The sequence below is a fragment of the Hippopotamus amphibius genome, chromosome 3, assembly GCF_030028045.1.
Source record: "Hippopotamus amphibius kiboko isolate mHipAmp2 chromosome 3, mHipAmp2.hap2, whole genome shotgun sequence".
NCBI lineage: Eukaryota > Metazoa > Chordata > Mammalia > Artiodactyla > Hippopotamidae > Hippopotamus > Hippopotamus amphibius.
Window position 1 is genome coordinate 83,387,522 of NC_080188.1, and position 21,271 is coordinate 83,408,792.

The following is a 21,271-nucleotide window of genomic DNA, read 5'->3' on the forward strand; positions in this document are numbered from 1 at the left end:
CTGAGTATCTAACCTGAGACCTTCATGAAGGAAGAGGATGAAGGGCCTGTCAGTTTCAAAGTGAGGGCAGTGTCTGTGTGTACGCGTCTGTCTGTCTATACGTCTGTGTATGTGTCCGTCTGTATGTCCCTGTGTGTGTGTAGGTCTGGGTGTGGGTGTGTGTGTCTGTGTTTGCTTATGAGAGAAAAAGAGAGGAAGCACCAGCCAAGGGCTGGTTCACACGGGGGCTCTGGGGGCACCAGTGCCCCCTCAGCCCCTCAGGTCGGCCCCCTGGAACGTCGCCACACTTGCCGTCCCAGCCCCACCACAGACACACGTGTTCTTCAGTTGCCTCTCAATGTTTCCACTCTGACGGCAGCCAAGGGATAGCAGGTTTTATGCTCCAGGTGGTTTACTTGTGGAAGTTCTGGAAAAGCAAACACACAGGTGCTGGCCCACGAAGCATCCTGCCTGCACGGTGGGCGCCTCCTCAGGGCCCAGGGCTGCTCCCATGCTGACTGTCTGTCTGTCTGGCTGGCTGGTGTGGCTCTGACAATGCGGGCAAGCTGCCCGGCTCCGCTTTCCCTTCCTTTTCTCACCGTCTCCTCTCCCCCATCCTCCTTCCTTGTGATTCTTCATCCTCCCACCTTCCTCCTCACCTTCTCACGGTGTCTTTCTCAAGAGAGAAGCCACTCACAGGAAGTGTCTGAATTCTACATGTGATGGCAACAGGTTTTCCCTCAAAGCCCCTTAAAAGAGCTGTCCCTAGGGCAGGGCAGGAGGCTGGGGAAAGAGGGAGCTGTGGGGAGGTCTGAGCATCCCAGCTGGGCCCTCAGCTACCGCAGGCCATGAGGACCCCTTTATCCCACCTGGCCCTTCCCAGAGCTGCCCAGATGCAGCCGCTGCTCCATGTTACCCCAGCCCGCTCTTCCAGCTGATGTGGGATTATAAGACATGGAGCCTGTGGTCTTTGGGGAGAAATATGAAACATCTATGCATGAGTCGTTATAGAGCCTGCTTCCCCCTGAAAATAAAAGCTGGTGGGTATGAGGGGCTCAGGCAGGTGTGTTGCAGGGAAGCTTAGAGGGGAAGATGGATGCGGGGCTGAGGCTCCTGGGGAAGGCTTTGTGGGTGGGTGCTCTGGATCATCTGGGGACCAGCAGGTGCCAAAGCACAGAGAGAAGCAAGAGGAGCAAGCCGGGTGTGTGTGGAGGCCACTTCTCTGTCTACTTATTGGCTCGGGAAGGATCTGGGTCCTGAAATCCCTGCTTGGGGATGTGAGCAGGTCACTTGTTCTTGGAGCCTATAGTCAAAGCATTTGACAAGTAGGAGTGGCTTGGGCACCACCCAATGAGACCTGACACCAGCGAGGTCCCATCCTGGCCCAGCATTAAGCTTTCAGCTGCAGGATCATTAGCAGGTGGGGACAGGTAGTAAGGAGATACTTAGGGGCTCAAGCGAGCAGCTTTTGCAGAAGCATTTGTTATTTTAGCAGCCAGTACAATCCTACGGGTGTGTCAGCTACATGTCAGCTCTGGTAATGATAATACTAGTTCTGTCTACCTTTCATGGCTGTTGCGAGGATCATATGTCATCACATACATGAGAGCACTTTGTAAGCTATCACAGGCTATGCAAATGCAAACTCTTGGTATCTCAGTTACTATAGTGCGGTGTGGTGCAGTGCTGCGTGCTGGCACGGAGAGGTGAAAAGTGAGCCTTTGCAACAAGATAATCAGAAAGGGATTTTTTTTATACCATTTATAACTGGGGATAGCTTATTTTATTTTAAAATATACAGTTTAACGTAAAGGGCTAAATGTTGGGACTTCCCTGGTGGTCCAGTGGGTAAGACTCCACATTCCCAGTGCAGGGGTCCTCTGGTCGGGGAACCAGATCCCATGGGCATGCCGCAACTAAGAGTTCACATGCTGCAACGAAGATCCCGTGTGCTGCAACTAAGACCCAGCACAGCCTAAATAAATAAATAAATACATAAATAAATAAATAATTTTAAAAAATAAAGAGCCAAATGTTAAGCACTTCTAATGTGTCACATTCGCAGCAAGATTATAAACCCAAGAGCAAGGATCTATGATTTACACATTCTGTATCCTCAGGACTTCTCACACACAATAAATTATTAAGGAGAATTCTATTCTGGTAGATGGGTTAGTTAGAGTTTTCCACATTCCTCTCACTAAGTACAACTAGAAGCCCTAGACATTACATATAAAATAACCAGAGAAAACTCTGCACTTACTTTTTACCTCATATATCCCAGACTTGGAGCTGAAGAGGCCAGCAACCTGGAACACATCTATAGGTGCAGACAAGAAAAACTCCAACAGAAGTCTCCTCTCTCCAGATAAAGAACCAGGAAAGGGCCAGCTCAGCAAGACAGAAAGCTTTTACACAATAACCACTCTACTCTGGCCAAAGACCATGGCCCCACCCAGCCCATGCCAACAAAGGCCAAGTGGGGAGCCTTGACTCCTACCCCACAAAGCTGTAATGAGGAACCCCGACACTCCTGCCAGGATGGTGTCAGAGAAGGCCAAGTAGGAAGCTGGAACTTTCATCCCTGCCAGCCTATAATGAACTCACACACACACACACACACAAAGTGTCAGCGGAGACCATGTGGGGCACCTGGGTATCTACCCCCACCTGGCAGTAATGAGACAACGTCCCCTTCTTCTTCATGGGGTGATGTCAGAGGAAGCTTAGTGGAGAGACAGGACTTTCACCATTTCCCAGAGGTAATGAGGCCACCTCAGAGGAGACCACATGGGGACCTGGAACTCCCACTCCTGTCCAGCATGACAGAGGATCCCCACCTCAGCTGCCATTGGGGGCTCAATGGGGAACCTGAGCTTCTACTTGGCAGTAATGAGGCAGTGCTCTCCCTTCTTCCATGCCAGAGGTGTATCAGAGAAAGCCAGTTTAAATGAGATCTAGAGTATTGTAACATAATAAGAAATGTGCAGGTTCAATAAAAAATCTCTTGTTATACTAAGAACCAAGACAATCTCAAACTGAATGAAAAACAAAAAGTAATAGATGCCAACACCAAGACAAGCTGACAAAGATTTTAAGGCAGCCATGAGGAAAAGGCTTTGACAAGCATTATGATTATGCTTAAAAAATGAAAGAAAAAAAAAGCCTCCACATAGAAGATATAAAGAAGAACCAAATAGAAATTTTAGAACTGAAAAAAATGACAGAAATAAAAAACTCAGTAAATGGACTCAACAAAAGAATGAAGGGCACAGAAGAAAGACTCAATGAACTGGAGGATAGAAAAGTAGAAATTACCAAATGTGAACAAAATAGAGAAAATAGACTGAAAAAAATGGACGGATCCTCAGGGACCTATGAGACTATAACAAAAGATTTGACATTCATTTAATGGAGTTATGAAAGGAGAGAAGAGAGTCAGGCATAAAAATAAATTGCAAAATAATAGCTGAAAACTTCCCAAATTTGGTAAGATACACAAACCTATAGATTCAAGAAGCTGAGCAAACTCCAAGCATAATAAACCCAAATAAGTCCATGTTAAGACACATCACATTTAAACTTCTGAAAACTGAAGAAAAATAATCTTAAAATCAGGCAGAGGAAAACAACATCTTACCTACAAGGGAAAAACAATTTGAATAACAGCAAAGTTCTCATCAGAAACCCTGGAGGCTAGAAGGAAGTGGCACAATATTTTTCAGCACTGAAAGAAAAGAACCCAGAATTCTATACCCAACAAAAATATCTTTCAGTAATGAAAGGGAAATAAAGGCATTGTCAGATAAAGGATAACCAAGAGAATCTGTCATCAACCAACCTACCCTAGAAGAAAAGCTAGAGAAATTTCTCTACAGAAAAGTTAATGATAAAATCAAGGACTTTGGGACACCAAGAAGGAAGAAAGAACATAGTAAACAAAAATATGGGAAAATATCATAAGCTTTCCTTCTCCCATTAAGCTTTCTAAATAATGTTTAATAATTGAAGCAAAAATCATAACACTTATATGGTTCTATGTATTCATGGGAAAACTTTACGATAATTATTTTTAGACAGAGTCAAGTAAAAGGACACTAAGAGATATAATATTTTTATACTTCATTCAAATGAAGTAAAGTGATGACACAGGAATCTGTGATAAGTTTTGTATACATAATGTAATACCTTTTACTGGGCAGCCAGTAAAAAAGCTATACAAAGGGACACACAAAAAAAACCCACTAGAGATAAATGAAAATAAAATTCTAGAAAGTGTTCAAGTAACACACAGGAAGGCAGGGAAAAGAAATGAAGAACAGAGAGGAAAAAAACAGAAAACAAAATAAAATAGATTTAATAAGCTCTAACATATCGATTAAATATAAATGTCCTAAACACACAGTTAAAGACAAAAATTGTTAGAGTGGTTTAAGAAAACATGACTTAACCATATGCTGTCTGCAAGAAAGTCACTTCAAATATAACAAAACAGGCAGGATGAAAAAATATATGTCATGAAAATATTAACAAGAAAGAAACTTAACAAGATATTAATATTAGGTAAAGTAGACCTCAGAGCAAACAAAATCAGTAAAGAAAGAGAGCAACATTATATAACAATAAAAGGCTCAATCCTCCAAGAAGACATAGCAATCCTAAGTATATATGCACCAACCACCAGAGCTGCAAGACATGTGAAGCAAAAACTGACATAACTGGAAAGAAAAAGAGACAAATCCACAATTACAGTTGTAGACATCAATATCCCTTTCTCAACAATTGATAGGACAACTAGACACAAAATCCACAAGGATATAGAAAATCTCAACAATGTCAGCAATCCACAGGATTTAATCACCATTTATAGAACATTCCACCCAACAACAGCAGAATATGCATACTTTTCAAGCATCCATGGAGCAGAGACCAAGATGGACCATACCCTGGGCCATTAAGAAAAGAATTGAAAGGAATTTAAACCACATAAAGTGTGTTCTCTGACCACAATGGAAACAAATGAGAAATCAGTAACAGAAAGATAACATGAACATCTCCGAACACCTAGAAACTAAACAACACATTTGTAAATAATTCATTAGTCAAAGAGGTAGTCATAAGAGAAATTGCTTCAAATACAAGAAATGAATGAAAATGAAAAGACAACACATCAAAATTTGTGGGACATACATAAAGCAGTGCTGAGAAGGAAATTTGCAGCACTAAATGCATATATTAGAAAAGAGGAATAGTCTCAAAGCAGTAATTTAAGCTCCCACTTCAAGAACTTAAATAAACCCAAAGTAAGCAAAAGAAAGAAAATAATAAAGAGCAAAAATTAATAAAATTGAAACAGAGAAACATGTTTCCAAGTAAAGAACATCAATGGGGGAAAAAAAAGAGTTCATTCTTGGAAAAGATCATAAAATTGATAAATCCCTAGCAAGACAAATAGAGAGAAGGCACAAATTATCAACCTCGGGAATGAAACAGAGTACATCACTGCAGACCCAGCAGACATCAAAAGGAAAATAAAGGAATATCATAAACAACTGTACACGCAAATCTTTGACAACTTTGACCAAATGAACCACTTCCTTGAAAACCACAAACTACCATAACTCACTCAACATGAAATAAATCATTTGAATAGTACTACAGCTATTAAGGAAATTGAATTTGTAATTAAATAACTTGCAAAAAGATCTTTAGGCTTAGATAATTCTGCTGGAGAATTCCACCATTCATTTAAAAAAGAATTAATACCAATTCGATACAATCTCTTCCAGAAAACAGAAGAGAGAGAACACCTCAAAATTCATTTTGGTATCAGGGTAAACTAGTATTACCCTGATACCAAAACCAGACAAAGAGGGTATAAAGAAAATTCAGACCAGTGTCCCTCATGAATGTAGATGCAAAAATTTTTTACAAAGTATTATCAAATAGAATTTAACAACATGCAAAAAGAATTGCTCATCATGACCAAGTAAGGTTTATTCCAGGGATACAAGGTTGGTTCAAAATTTAAAAATCAATTGATGTAATTCTTCATATTAACGGGCTAAAGTAGAAGCACATGATCATATCAATTAATGCAGCAAAAGCATTTGACAAAATTCAACACATAAACGATAAAAGCTCTTGAAAAAATAGGAATAGAAGGGGACTTCCTCAACTTGATAAATAGCATCTATTAAAAAAAAAACCTTATAGCTAACATCATACTTGATGGTAAAAAACTGAATGCTTTCCTTCTAAGATCAGGAACAAGGCAAGACTGTGTACTCTTACCACGCTCATTAAGCATAGTAGTGCTGGATGTTCTAGCTAGTGTGCCAAGGAAACAAAAGGAAATAAATGGCATACAGATTGCTCTGAGAAAGACTGCATTAAGAGGATACAAAGACCAGCTACTGAATGGGAGAAAATATTTGCAAACCACATACCCAACAAAGGGCTATTATTTAGAATATATAAAGAACTTTCAAAACTCAACAGTAAAAGAGCGGACAATCCAATTAGCACATGGGCAAAAGATATGAAGATCCATTTCACCCAAAAAGATACAAAGATACAAGGGGGGGAAAGCAGGAGGAGGGGATGAATTGGGAGACTGGGATTGCCATATATACATTACTCACAAGAAAAAAAAATCCACTTGTACACTTTAAAGATATGCAGTTTATTGTATGTCAATTATATCTCAATAAAAGTTCTTAAAAAATTACTAAAAATAACAGAGTTTGCTTATGTTGGTTATGTCTATTGAAACTTACCATATTAAAAATGAAAACAGACGTTTTAAAATATTTACTTAATATATTGAAAATGACATACCCAATACATATTAATACAAATAGCATATTTTATGAGAAATAATTATATTTTTCAAAACAAAGAAAGTTAGAAAGTGGCATAGTTTTGCATCTTCCAGATCTCTGTAATGTTTGGCTTAATAAAAGACAGCTAGATTCTCATATATGCTTCTGCATTCTACCACTTGCAATATGTTGTTTTAGTTAAAGTATTTGAAGACAAGCCAGCCCCACTTTGATATGAAGTTACAAAAGAGAAGAATACTTTAATGGCCTTTTCAAGTAATTGTTGATACTTTTTTCTGATACTATACAAAAGCTTGACAAGTGATAGTTTTTTTAAAATTAGTTGTAATGTGGAATCTGAAACTATGTCAATGAACTTTTCACTCTTCATTACATAAAATCCATTTCTTCATCTTGTACTATGAAGGAATCCATGCTGGAGTTTTGGCCTTCTGGAGCCTTGAAAGGTGTCTAGGACCATCAGCGGTTCCTGGACCACACTTTGAGAATCATTGCCCTAGCATTCTTAGCCTGATATCTGATATAAGTGCCCAACAAATGCATCAATTTGATGATGGAATCCAGAAACCGTTTGTTCAAAAGACTGCTCAGAGACCGGGCAGATGAAAGGATTAGAGGTAGGAGAAGTCTTCCCCAGGAGAAGTCAGATAGCAAATATATATATTGTTGTACACATGGTCTTTACCTCTGGTGCTTCCCCAAGAAGGCCCCGTATCCATCTGTGTGCTGTGACACTACTGCGTGTCCTCAAAGAGGAAGGGCTCCTCTGCGGTACACCAGCCTAATAGGTAACATTTCAAGCACCCTTTAAAAGATGTTTCATTCTCGTTTTATAGATGAATGTGTTGAGTGATTGACATGGCTTGCACAGGGAAGCAGAACGGGGACCAGGTGCCAGAGCTCCCGACCCTCTTCACCATCCACATCCCCAGCAGAGCAATGAATGGCCCCTTTTAGTGGCTGCTAACCAGCTTATACTTAGGTTTTCTCTTAACAGGAGCATAATGGTTCCCCCATGCATCTAAACCAATGAAATAAAAGAGTCCTTTCCCTTTCCCAGTGAATGGTAACCCAGGAGAACTCACTGCCACAAGTTATCACTAGAGCAAATAACTAAGCAAGGATAAAATCAAGATCAGACACTTGTCCGAATATGGGAAACCGTATTTGGTTTTTAAATCTGTTTGCTTTGAAGCAGTCAATGGTCACCAACTCAAATCTGGGAAGACATCTCAGTCAGAGATGATTAGGTGTGGCTTTTTATTTGGTTCTATTCTTTAGAGAAAGGTTTGCATCTTATTCTGAAACTCTCTGGGAAAGTCTGAGAAGAGATTGACTGTGAAACACTCAGGAGGGCCCTGATAGGTTTTTACTTACACCTATAGACAATGGGTACTTCTTTGTACTCTCCAGTTTGACCCTGAGGGACTGCGCAGGATATTGTAAGGGGCTGTTCCTTGCCAGTTTCTCCTTCAGAGAACTCTGCCTAGGTAGGGGCTGTGCCTTCGTCACCTGTCATCCCTACCGCCAGCACCCTGAGTCCTACAGAACTAGCGCTCAGTTAGTTGTTAAATTCATGAATCACATTTAGCCAGCTAGAGGTTGCGCCATTGCTAAGCAGTTACAAAGGAGCTTGTCATTCCAGGCTGTTCTAGAATTCTATGGGAAAAGTCTTGGGATTCCATACAGGGGAAATTTCAGTTGTGCACGATGTTACTGTTTCTGAATATTCTAAATCATTTTAGTTAATTTAATTTAATTTGTCAAGCAAAAGGACTCCTGGGATCAAAATCATGTTTGAAAATGTCTCTCCTCTCTCTTCCCTTAGGCCCTCACTGCAGGCACCAGGAGTAGGCTGGAGTGCTACAGAGTCAGAAATAATTTGGAAGGACAGTTTTTGTTTTTGTTTATGTTTTTTTCCCAGTGTGGAAGGACAGTTTTTTAAAGCAGAAATTGTCTCCTTGGTGTCATGTTGGGTCAGAAGCCAGAGGTTCCAGTTCCTTAAAGCATCTTAGAAATCGCTGCATGCATCGCAGTTTTTTAAAATTAATTAATTAATTACTCTATTTATTGGCTGTGTTGGGTCTTTGTTGCTGCACGTGGGCTTTCTCTAGTTGCGGCGAATGGAGGCTACTCTTTGTTGCAGTGTGCGGGCTTCTCATTGCAGTGGCTTCTCTTGTTGTGTAGCGCAGGCTCTAGGCTCATGGGCTTCAGTAGTTGTGGCACACGGGCTTAGTTGCTCCACAGCATGTGGGATCTTCCCCGACTAGGGATCAAACCCGTGTCCCCTGCATTGGCAGGCGGATTCTTAACCACTGTGCCACCAGGGACGTCCCTGTAGCTTTTTTGATAGAAAAACATGGACATGAGATTATTGTCCTCTATATTTTTTAATTCTCATGGATTTTGTGAGTATATGAATGCTTTTGAAGAGATCTAAGTTAAATTCAGTTACAGCACTTGCAAGTATAATAACAACAATAAAACCTCTATACAATAAAGCATTTCCAATCCCTAGCTGATGGCCTACTTACGACAGCAATTGCCCAGTCCTCAGGTTTGCTATAATAAGATTTGAGTCATGTCTGGGAATTCTTGAATATATGAATAGAGGATTTCACTATGATTTGTGGCCCTTACCAAGAGATATAAATGTATCACAGCAACTAGATTTTTAGCTCAAGTTGACTTCATTCATTTCTTTTTTTCACTAATTCAACAGTTAGCTATTATAAAATAGGATACCCATAATAATTTTTAAAATAAACACTGTACATGCCTAGCATATGTCAGACACTATTCTAGATCCTTTACTATATTACATCATTTAATTCCCTAACAACGCTTATACTGTAGGTTTTTATTTGTCTCTGCTAAGAATTTATAGTCTTCTGAGGGAGACAAACACTCAGAGAAATATAGAACAATATGGTAGATGCATTGGGGGAGCTGTTCTAAGGGACTATGGGGAAAAGAGAGACACACGAGACTCGATTGCCCCAAAACACCAGGGATGAGTGGAAGGTTAAAAAATACTTAAGCTAAGTCATTATTTCTTCTTTCATGTACAGTTAGTTAAACTTTCATGGTCTGAAAACATTCTTTAATATTTTATCACAGATAACTCATATACCACCGTGTTCAGTATATTTCTGAATATTAAATTATTAGGCTCTAAAAACATCGATTTTCTTCTAGAAGTATTTTTAGATCTGACTTCTGCTACTTTGAGCAATCTGTTGGTAAATCTGTCTGGAGAGTCCTGAGCTTTACTCCTTGAGAAATAAGAATATATGATGATTAGGTGAATTATTAAAAAGCAAATCTGGATAACATAGTCTGAAACACTTTGACCAAATTTGCAAAATGGTGCTCACAGTCCAAATTTGGAATCTACAGAATTTTTTTGTTTGACTTTCTACAATGTTTGCAAAAATTTGAGTTAATATTGAAACATTTGGGAAATTTCATGTAAAGAAAGATGGATTTCTCATGGAAACCAAGATTTCTGATTTCCCTTTGGAAAAAAAGGAATAGCTGGTAACCTGGGCCAATATTTGGAAGGCTGGCATTAGAGACGGAGGGAATGGTACAAGAAAAGAAGGTGTGTGTGTTTGTGTGTGTGTGTGTGTTGAACTGCAAGTGGTTCCCTGAGGCAGGAATGTAAAATTTGAGTTAAAAGGAGTAAAGATGAGTTTGGAGAGGCCCAAATGGGTTACATTTTGGCAGGTTTTGCATGTGATGCTAAGAGCTTGAACTTGAGCCTTTAGATGGTAAGTGGATATTTGGGTTTTAAGTGGGTGAGTCACACTGTCAGATTTCTGTTCCAGCCGGATCATCCTGATGCCAAGGGGAGGGACAAGTTGAAGACACCCAGCTCAAGGGCTGGGAGACCAGTTAAGAAGCTGTATAGTGATCTAAGAAAAATATAGAGCAGGTTGAGCTCTGGTAGTGACAGCGGGGATGGGAAAAACACACAAAATACTTGAGAGCTATAAACGAGCACAGAAAAAGTTCATGGTTTTATATCATATGGAACAAAAGGATGAGGAAGGAGAGGAGGATCCCTCCTAGGATTCTAACCACTGGGTCAGTGGTGGTGCCTTTAGGATGGGAGGAGATCACAGAAGAAAGAGCAGTGTAGATGGGAAGATAATGCTTACTCTCAGGCCTGTGAGTTTGGGTGTGGACGGCCAAGTAGAGATGTCCAATAGGCAGTTAGCTGTGGGAGCTGTCTTAGTCTGTTTGGAATGTTAGAGCAGGGAAGTCCAAGATCAAGCTGCAGGCAGATTCAGTCTGGTGAGGGCCCACTTCCTGGTTCATTGGTGGCTGTCTTCTTTCTGTGTCCTTACAAGGTGGGAGGGGTGAGCGAGCTCTCTGGGATCTCTTTTATAAGGGCACTAACCCCATTCATAAGGGCCTCATCCTCATGATGTAATCACCTCCCAAAAGACTCCACCTCCAAAGACCATCATACTGGGAATTAGGTTTCAGCATATGAATTTTGGGGGTACACAAACACTCATTATATAGCAGGCATCTAAGGCTCAATGAAAATGACTTATTTAGAGGTAAAACTTTGGTTGCCATTAGTGAATCAGTGGTTGTCAAACAAGGAGGGTGCTTAAATGAGCCAGGGAGAGTATACAGCTAGGGCAGGGCAGTCATGGAGGTTGAACCCCAGGGAAGACCTTCTTCTCATGAAGTAACATTCAGACTGTAACTACTCGATATGTTTCTGCAGCTCAGACAAAGTTTGATTCCTGCCTTTTCACCAGAAGGGCTTTCTTTTTGTCCTTTCCTTTCTCACATTCATTCCTCCTCTTCTATTCCTTCCTTGTCTTCCTTGCTACTTCATCTTACTCCTTTAGATTCTTTGTTATAAAATAGACCACGTATAAAAAGAGAGCATTTAATGCATATGTATGGTTTAAAGAAGCATAATAAAATAAACATAGTATCAATTTAAGAAATAGAATATTCCAGGTGTAACCCTCCCCTTCTCCCTCCTCCCAGAGGCAGTAACCACTATCATGAATGTCATGGTTTTTCACGTAGTTTAATCGCATATGATTATCACTCAACAATATTTTCCTTTTTGGGGGGGAGTGCTTATAAAAATGATATGACTGTCTTTTTCTGTAACAGCCTTGTTGTTGGTGTTGTTTTTCGATATCATGCTTGTGAGCTCCATCTTAGCCCACACACGTAGCTGTAGTTCATTCTTTGACTGCTGTTTGGTCCTTTGCATACCACGATTTATCAGTTCTGCTGTTAATAGACATTTGGGATCTCTCTGGGTTGTGGCCGTAATGAACGGTGTCTTTATGAACACTATTTTTTTTAATAAAATTTATTTTATTTATTTATGGCTGCGTTGGGTCTTCGTTGCTGCGTGGGGGCTTTCTGTAGTTGTGGTGAGCAGGGGCTACTCTTCATCGTGGTGTGCGGGCTCCTCATTGCTGTGTCTTCTCTTGTTTCAGAGCACAGGCTCTAGGTGCATGCGGGCTTCAGTAGTTGCGGCACACAGGCTCTAGAACACAGGCTCAATAGTTGTGGCACATGGGCTTATTTGCTCTGTGGCATGGGAAATCTTTCCCAACCAGGGATCGAACCGGTGTCCTCTGCAACGGCAGGCATATTCTTAACCACTGTGCCACATAGGAAGTCCCTTTATGAACACTGCTGTCTGTGTGTTTGGTGAACATCTGTGCCTTGAGTTACACTTAAATTTGGAATCGTTGAATTCAACTTCATGGTCGGCCACACTCTCCAAAGTGAAGTCATCATGCTTTTTTTCTTTTTCTTCAGATCTTTGTTGTGCCAGTTTCCATTGTACCACAAAGTGAATCAGCTGTATTTATACATTTATCCCCATCTCCCCTCCCTCTTGAGCGTCCCTCCCACCCTCCCCATCCCACCCCTCTAGGTCATCACCAAGCATCGACTTGATCTCCCTGTGCTACTTCATACTTCCTTTAAGTTAAGAATGCTTATTTTGTTGTAAAGAAACCTATGTTCATTAAGTAATTTAATTGAAAAAAAAAGTTACCCCTTGTCAAAATACTCAGTGACAAAAAAAAGATTTTTTTCAGCGTTCTTTCTTATATTTTAACTTGTCTGTTCCACCTTCTTTCCCCCTTTTGTTTGTTTTCCACTTTCCCTTCATAGATTCATTCTAAAGGCCAAAGTGCTGGGCCTTTATACTCTGTAGGCCCTGTTTTCTTTTTTCTGCTCTTCTTACCCCTCACCCTGTTCTCTGCTACAGGAACTGGAGGAAGGCCCCCAGAGTCCCATGCCTCGAAATTCCCTGTGGATTCATAGACTGGAGCAAAATCCCCGCCATCAGAAAAGCAGGAGAGGGCACGGTGCCGGTGGCCTCTGGAAAATCCCCCCACTGGGGCTCTCTGTTGGATGGAGTGCAGCCTGTTTTGTTCTTTCTTTTCTCTTTTTAATATGTGTCATCTGTACAATTAGCCTTTGGGGACTAGCGGATATCAGTCTGTTGAACTCCCTGTCTGTTTCCTGAGCGGAAAGGTAAACAGCGCTGGGACCTGCTCAGTATCCCCCAAGGGTTGTTTATGAATGCAGCGTGACGGTCTGCAAATAGAAACATCGGCGCAGTGAGGTGTCCCGAGGTGAGCGGGGCAGGGCCTGCTTGCTCCTTGCCAGAAACAGACAACTGTGGTCTCAACAGAAGAGCAGACCAGAGCCCCGTTCCCTGCCAGGCAGAGGGAAGCAGCCACTTCCATCTGTCCGGAGAGGCAGGGAGGGATGGAAAAGGGCTGGGGCCCCTTTGCAGCGGAAATGCTCTGGTTGGCCTCCAGCTGCCTGGCATTTGGGCATCCAGGCTCTGGGCGGGATGGTGAGCCTCTGTCATTATCCTCCCAGGGGTTCCTGGAGGTGAGGAGGCTCCTCTCTGAGCATCTGTACCACAGCAAACTAAGAAGGTGCTTTGGGTGGGTTTATCACTCAGCTTCATTTCTGGTGCCTCCTTCCCTTGCCCAAACACTGGAATTACCTGGGCAATACCCAAGTCTCACCCCCAGAGATCCTGATGTACCGGGGTGGGGTCTGGACATTAGGATTTTTCAAAGCTCTCTGGATGATTCTAACGTACAGCCAAAGCCTAGAAACACCACCTATGCTCAAAGCTGAATGGTTCAGGGATACCAAGGAGTCATCTGCTGTTTTCTATTTTGCTTTAATAACTACCAGTTGTTGACGTCCATTAAATGCCCTCAAGGTGTGAAGCTCTGAACACCCATTAGCTCACAACGAGTAGCCCTGAGTCAATGGTTGGGAAACAAAGGCTCAGAGAAGTTAAGGGGTTTGCCCAAGTTTACACAGCAAAGTTCAGATTTAAATTCTGATCTTTGTGACTTCACTGCCTGTGCTCTAACCACCTTACCAGACTGCCCCAGGTAACCTCTCATTTGGAGACACATCAAGGAAGGTTTGGAGAATGAGAGAGCCCTTTCCTTCAACATAGCAATTTAGCATGATTTAAAACACGAATGAGGGAGAGACAGAGGAATGCAAGGGAGTGAGGAAAGAGGAGGGTGTTGCCTAATTTGAATTTGAGATAAAAGTCCTTTCTACAATGAAGCCTTTCTTCACGCAGCCTGGAGAAGCCACAGTCCTCGGCCACAATCAGGCCTGCTTGCGGTGGGGAGAGGCAGGCCTGGGCAGGGCTCTGACTCAGCTTTGACAGCAGAGACAGGGGCACTCTCGTGCACCAGACCCCTCCACTTGGGGCCTGTGAGATCAGCTCAGCAGATGCTGGAGACCCTGGGCCACCCTGCAGGGCATGGCCAGGTCAGCCAGGGAGCAGGACAGGAGGAAGCCAGGCAATTGGCGATGTATTTGAAATCGCTCTTATTATCTGGTTTCTCGTGTGTTCGTTTTATGATGAGAAAAATAAACACGGAAAACACAGACTATTATGCAAGCACTTATTCCACAATCGGTTGTCCTTGAATCTATCATCTCTCTGAAGGCATTTACTACAGACTGAACATCTATTTAAAAAATCTAAACTGTAGAGCCTAAGGCTATCTGGTAGCATGTAGACCACTTGGTCAACTAATTTACATTCAATTTGTGAGCATATAAAGAGCAGAAATACTGATCTTCTCTTCAGCTCAGATTCCTTACTCCCATACCCAGTCTCCCCCAGTCGTGGTCTTTTTCTCGGCATCACATAGCAACAGGGCCAACTGCCCGCAGGCTTTCTCTGCAACGGCAGCAGGGTGGCCAGGCTGCTCTCCCACAACCGTCTCCTGCCAGGGCTCCTGTCCTGCCACCTTTTTAGCTTGAACCAGAGAGTCCCACTTCCTGATTTTCCAAGGCAGGGATGCATCTGCTTAAGTCTTTCCCTTCTTTTCTCCCCACCCCAGTGGGCCTGGGACACTACCTGAAGGCCGCTGCGTGGAACGGCTCCCTTCCTGCCGAGGAGTTAGTTTCCTTGTGGTGCTGTCGTCTCCCTGCTCCGACACTGCTACCCCGCACACCGCTGCCACGCACATCACCGTGGTGTGTTTGGACATGTACGTTGAGAACAAAGACATCCCAAGGGGTGGCCGTGTCTCATCAAGCATATCGCGTGCCTGGAACACCGTCCACGGAAAGCCTACCACAGTCTTCCTGACGACATCACAGAGGATCGAAGACTTCTCTTGTGGCACCCGAAACACTATTTAGTTCACCGTAAAATGATTCTCTCAAGTACCTCAATTATCCAGGTCATTGAAAAAAAATTCTTGGAAAGAGGGTGTCTTCTCTCACCTTACGAAGCGTGACTTAGCTTGTGAGAGGGTATGCGTGTGTAGGTGTGTGTGCGCGTGTGCCCGCACAGCACACGGCAGAGTGAAGATGTTTGTACTGACACTAAAGGAGTTGGCAGCCATGGTTACGGGGTCTCGACTGAGGCTCTTGTGGAGCCCTCATTGTGTTCACCAGCAAACGTTTTCTCAGGGCAGCACTTTTCTCCCCTCCCCAACAATGAAAGGTATGGACTGGCCGGATGGTGGATTCTGAAGCATCCAGGGGCCAGGTGGGTGAAGGGGTAAGCTCTCATCCCTACCAGGCCTCCCCATCCATGCTCCCCCGCAGACACTCAATGTGTTAAGCCTGGAGGTGGAAACCCGGCGTCAAGGCAGGAAGAACCGCTTTTTCGTTTGGTTGGTTTTCCTTCTAGAGCCCAGACATTGAGAAATGCAATACCTGAAGGAGATCACATTGCTTTTATTACCACAAGGAAAACTCTCAAGCTTGAAGGTGAGACAAAGTTAGAGCTCATCAGGCCCACGTGACCGTGTGGCTTGTTTTCCCTTCCTTGTGTGGAATTAGACGGGAGTTTTTGTTTCAGTCTGCAGAAAGGGGAAGGCATGCAGAAGTGCCTGTGCAGTGGAGGTGTCACCGCAGGAAGACACTTGACTCTCAGAGGAGCAGGGTTCCGGGAGGATGCTGAGAGCCCGCCCCATACAGCTCATGACACACCTGTCACATGGTCTTTGTCAACCTACGGGTACCTGCAACACTACTGAGTTCTACTGTCATCCCAGTCCCAGTGGGGTTTTTAAAATGTGACCCAGGGCAGTGTTTTTCAAACTGCAGGCCATAGACCCGCTAGAAGTCTGCAACTACATTTAGGAATCCATACATTCTAGGAGGACTTTGAACGCTTTGTATCATTGGACGGCTGTTTAGGACAGAAATGTGATGGGATCGTAGAGCCTGGGTGTGCTTTTGTGTTCACAATCAAAGCGTCACCAAGCCATCAGTTAACGTGATCATGGTTAACTGTTTTTAAAAATCAAAATAACATTTACACACAAAAGTACACCCTTTCCCGAATCCATCAGGTGCCCTCTGTCCAACCTTCTCTCCCATCTTTCATTTCTGGGTCAGTGGCCTCACTGCAGAGGCAATGACTTAATTTCCGTCCTGGGGAAGCCCCACTGAGGAGGTGGGGATGGAGCTGGGCCAGGAGGAAAGGGTGGGATTTAGATGGGGAAGGAGGAGGGGGCCGGGGGGAAGGCAGGAATGTGATGCCTTTCAATGCCTGCTCACTTCCAGTCCAGGCTGTTTCTAATCCCACAGGGAGAGCCTCCACATCAGGGTAATTTGACAGTTTACGAAATTAATGAACTGTGTGTAATTTTAAAAACTATATCAGTAAACTGTCATGACTTCTACTTACCTTCAACTTAAGACAAGGTTAGGGATGAATTTTCCTACAAGATACACATGTTAAACAATTAAGCTATTTTCGTATTGGAATCTGGCTTTCCATTCATGCCTTGGAAGACAAAGGTAGTTCTGCTTTGGTTTCACTTGGGAGCTGAGTGATTGATAGCAGACAACTGGCAAATATTTAGAAATACCATTCAGGTTGACTTGGTAACCACCATAAATCCAGATTTTGGTTTTCCCCATGTCACGGGGTCCCACACTGACACACCCGGAGTCTGGAGAGAAGGTTTGGGGACTACTCTGGAGAGCCACAAGCCAGGGGCTCCAGGGTTTCCCAGGCTACAGGCAGAGAGCTGGGGAGGCTGAGAATGTGGACTTGGTCCATTAACTTTGAGGAAATGGTCTTGTCATCCCTCACCTTCCCCAGCCTTTCTCTTAGATAACAATATGTGTTTTTTTTCCTCCTGGAATTGTAGGATTTGATTCTGTGCCATCTCTTCCTTTTATCACAATCACCAAAACTTCTCATCAGTCCTGTTTGATGTTTGAAGTGTAATCAGCTAACTTGAAGCAGCATCTGTTGGAAAGTTTCCTCTGCCCGCAGGGTCACTTCCCGTCCTGGATACCTTCTTCCCCGTGCCTCCAGGCACCCTTTGCCCAGGCCCCTCTCTGTGTACTCACTGCACAGGCAATCTGTTTGAAATCCATCCTTACAGTGCCAAGCCTCTGCTTAACTTTCGTTCTTTTATCAAAGTCCAGGACACAGCAACAGAAACATTATAGAGCAGCTCTGCCACTAACTGGCCAGGTGACCTTCCATAGCCTGGACTGTAGGCACCTCAAGTACTAGACATGATCTTGCCTTTACCTTCCGACCCTGTTGCCTTCCTGCCTCAGAGCCGTGATCCTGGATAGGCAACAGCCTCAGAGGAGGAGTCCACCCCTCCACTGGGCTGGACCAACTTCTGCAAGTGGGGTGTGGTGACAGATCGGACAGGTCTAACTAGGAGGTTGTTCTGGTGTGAGCTAGTTGTGTTGACCTGGAGCAAATACTTTGCCTCTCTAAGCCTCAGTGTCCTCCTATGTAAAACAGGGACAATAACAGAACTACTCCATATGTGTAGGACTACTGCAGATGAAATGAGAAATGTATGTAAAACATTTAGCACAGTTAGCTGTTGATGATGGCGGTGATGATGGTGGAGGTGATAACTCCCAATCCTACTCCACCAGGATATTTTGAGGACTTGAGCTAAGGGTGGCCAGGGGAGAGCCCGGTTTTGGCTCTAGACTGGATCCTCTTCCTCTTCCCTTTCTTGGGGGAACTTCACCCACACTGGGACATGCTCCACGATCATACCCTGGCATCCTGGCTGACATCCTAGTTGCAGGGAGCAATAAGTCATTTCTCCCACCGATTCACAGAATTCAACACCTCAACTTCATCGTCTTGCCATGCGTTTCCTTTCTTCCTATGGCTCAGATGCACCTGTCACTGCAAGATGAGGGACATCCCCTGACTCCCTTGGAATGCCCAAGGCCAGTGCCTCCAGTCTCAGCCTTGGCTCTAACAGTGGCGAGTGGAGAGCTCAGATTTTAGAAAGGATGGAAGATCCTGGAAGACTTCCTCCTCCCCCGCCATATACCCACCATCCCAATTTAAAAATTCTGTTGAAGTTTGACCATTTCCTTTATTTCCCTACAACTTTCTTGCCGCAGAGGCTCATTTGCCTTTGAAACTAAGTTGCTCTCCCTGAGCTGGAGTTTCACTATTGAACTATTTTGTAGCCATCAGTGGGTAAGTTTACAAGAGTTCTCTGCCAATTCTGGGGCTTCTGTAGAAGTTTGCCGGCGACAAGTCGCCATGAACTAAGTTAAAAATGAACCTTTGCGGTTTGTGCATCCACCATATTTTTCGTAGAAAACTTTTCCCTTTTTCTCCCCGTTTATCTAGATCTAGACTAGACTTATTCTTCCTGTCAACTGAGGTGTAATAGATTCCTAACTCAAAGAGTTTTTTCCTTGAAAAATTATGTATATATACACTCAAACAGTGAGGAGAACAGATTTCAATTGTATAACCCAGAGAATTTTTGCATAACACACAGGTATGTACATATCTGACCTCCTAGATCAAGATATGAAATATTTTCAACATCTCAGAAGTTCTATTATGTTTCCTAATGCTGCTTCCCTGCAAATAACAACTGATGCCACGGACAAAATGACTTTAATGGCTTCTATCACCGTGGATTAGTTTTGCCTGTTCTTGAAATTCATATGAATGGAATCGTACAACAAGTACCCTTTCACGTTCGCCTTTCTTTGCTTATCTCGCGTGTCTATGAGATTCTTTCGTGCTGTGTGTGGCAGTAGTTATTTTTTCTTTTTCGGTGTTTTTCTACGGTATGGACATTGCATAATCTATCCATTCTACTATTGATGGACATTTGAGTTATTTCCTGGTTTTGGCTATTTTGAATTAAGCTGCTATGGAAATTCTTGTACATGCTTTTGGTGGGCAAGCTCATTCCTCTTGACTAGCAGTAGGACTGCTGAGGCCTAGGGTGAGCTTAGTTAAGCTAGAGTAGAGACTGCGAAATAGTTTCCCAAAATGGTTGTAGTCAATTATATTCCCACCAGTGAAGTATGAGAGTACTTGTTGCTCAATGTCCTTGTCAACACTTTGCCTTATTGGTCTATTAATTTTAGTCATTCCTGTGGGGGTGTAGTAGTATTTCGTTGTGATTTTAATTGGCATCTCCTGATGTGATACTGATGTGAAATAACCTTTATGTGCTTATTGGCCATTTGGATATTCTCTTTTGCAAAGTGCCTGTTGAAGCCTTTTGCTCATTTAAAAATTGGGTTTTTTCTGTTCATAGGAGCTCACTACACATTCTGGACACTAGTGCTTTGTCAGACAATTACAATGTGAACTTCTGTCAGTCGGTGATTTGCCTCTTCACTCTCCCAATGGCATCTTAATTTCAATGTAGTTCAATTGATCAACCTTATTTTTAATGGTTAGTGCCTTGTGTGCCCTAGTTAAGAAATCTTGGACTAGCCCTAAGGTCATAAAATATTCTTCTATGTTTTTTCTTCTGGAAATTTCACTGCTTTACCTTTCACATTAAGATCTATAATACATTTTGAATTAAGTAGGGAGTCAAACTTTATGTTTCTCATACAGACATACAGTCAGTCCAGGGCTGTTTATTGTAAGGACCATCTCCCTCACTGAACTGCCAGCCTGCACGCCTCATAAATACAGTAACTGTGTATGTGTAGGTGTGCTCTGGGCCCCCACTTCTGTTCCATGGATCTGTTTGAATACCTTTGTGTCAAAACAATGCTGTCTTGATTACTGTAGCTCTATAATAAAACTCGGTATCTGCTAATGTAAATCTTCCAGTGTTATCCTTTAAGATTATACTGGCTATTCAAGACCTTTTCCATTGTCATATAAATTTTAGAATCAGCTTACCAAGTCTCTTTCTGTGTCTCTCTGTCTCTCTATCACACACACACACACACACACACACACACCCCTCTACCGAAATTTGACTGGGATTTCGTTAAATCCATAGATCACTTAGGGATAGAATTGACTTCGTGACAATATTGAGACCTGATATATGTCTTCACTGTTTAGGTCTTTTAGTTTCTTTCAGCAATGTCTTGTTATTTTCAATGTCAAAAATTTTTTGTTTTTTGTTTTAATTTTTGGCTGCGTTGGGTCTTTGTTGCTGCATGCGGGCTTTCTCTAGTTGCAGAGAGCAGAGGCTACTCTTCATTGCGGAGCGCAGTCTTCTCATTGCAGTCAATGTAGAAAAATTTTTAAATAAAATTTATCTTTTTATTTGATGTAATTCTTTCCTTTCTTATTCGGGAGAAGTAACAATGTAAAAGCTATTAAAAATTAAATTCCACTTCCAGCCTGTTGATGATAGACTTCAAGGGAGTCTGGAGTCCCTACTGTGGCTTTGGTCTGACTCCACAAACCTCCTCAACGCCTGTTGTGCCCTGAGTTTCCATAGTTCATTCAGGCCTCCCCATATCTCTCAATCTAACTCTCCTGCTCTGAGTGTGCCGCTTTCTCATCTCTCTGGACTGAGTTCTTTTTGTTATTTACTTACAGTCGGATCTCAGACCAGGTGTTTGTTGACAAGGTAGCTTAAGTGAAAAGACACTTCCCCAGAAGGAGCTAGGGGGCTCACAGGACCAATGGGAGGTTGGAGGGCTAGGGG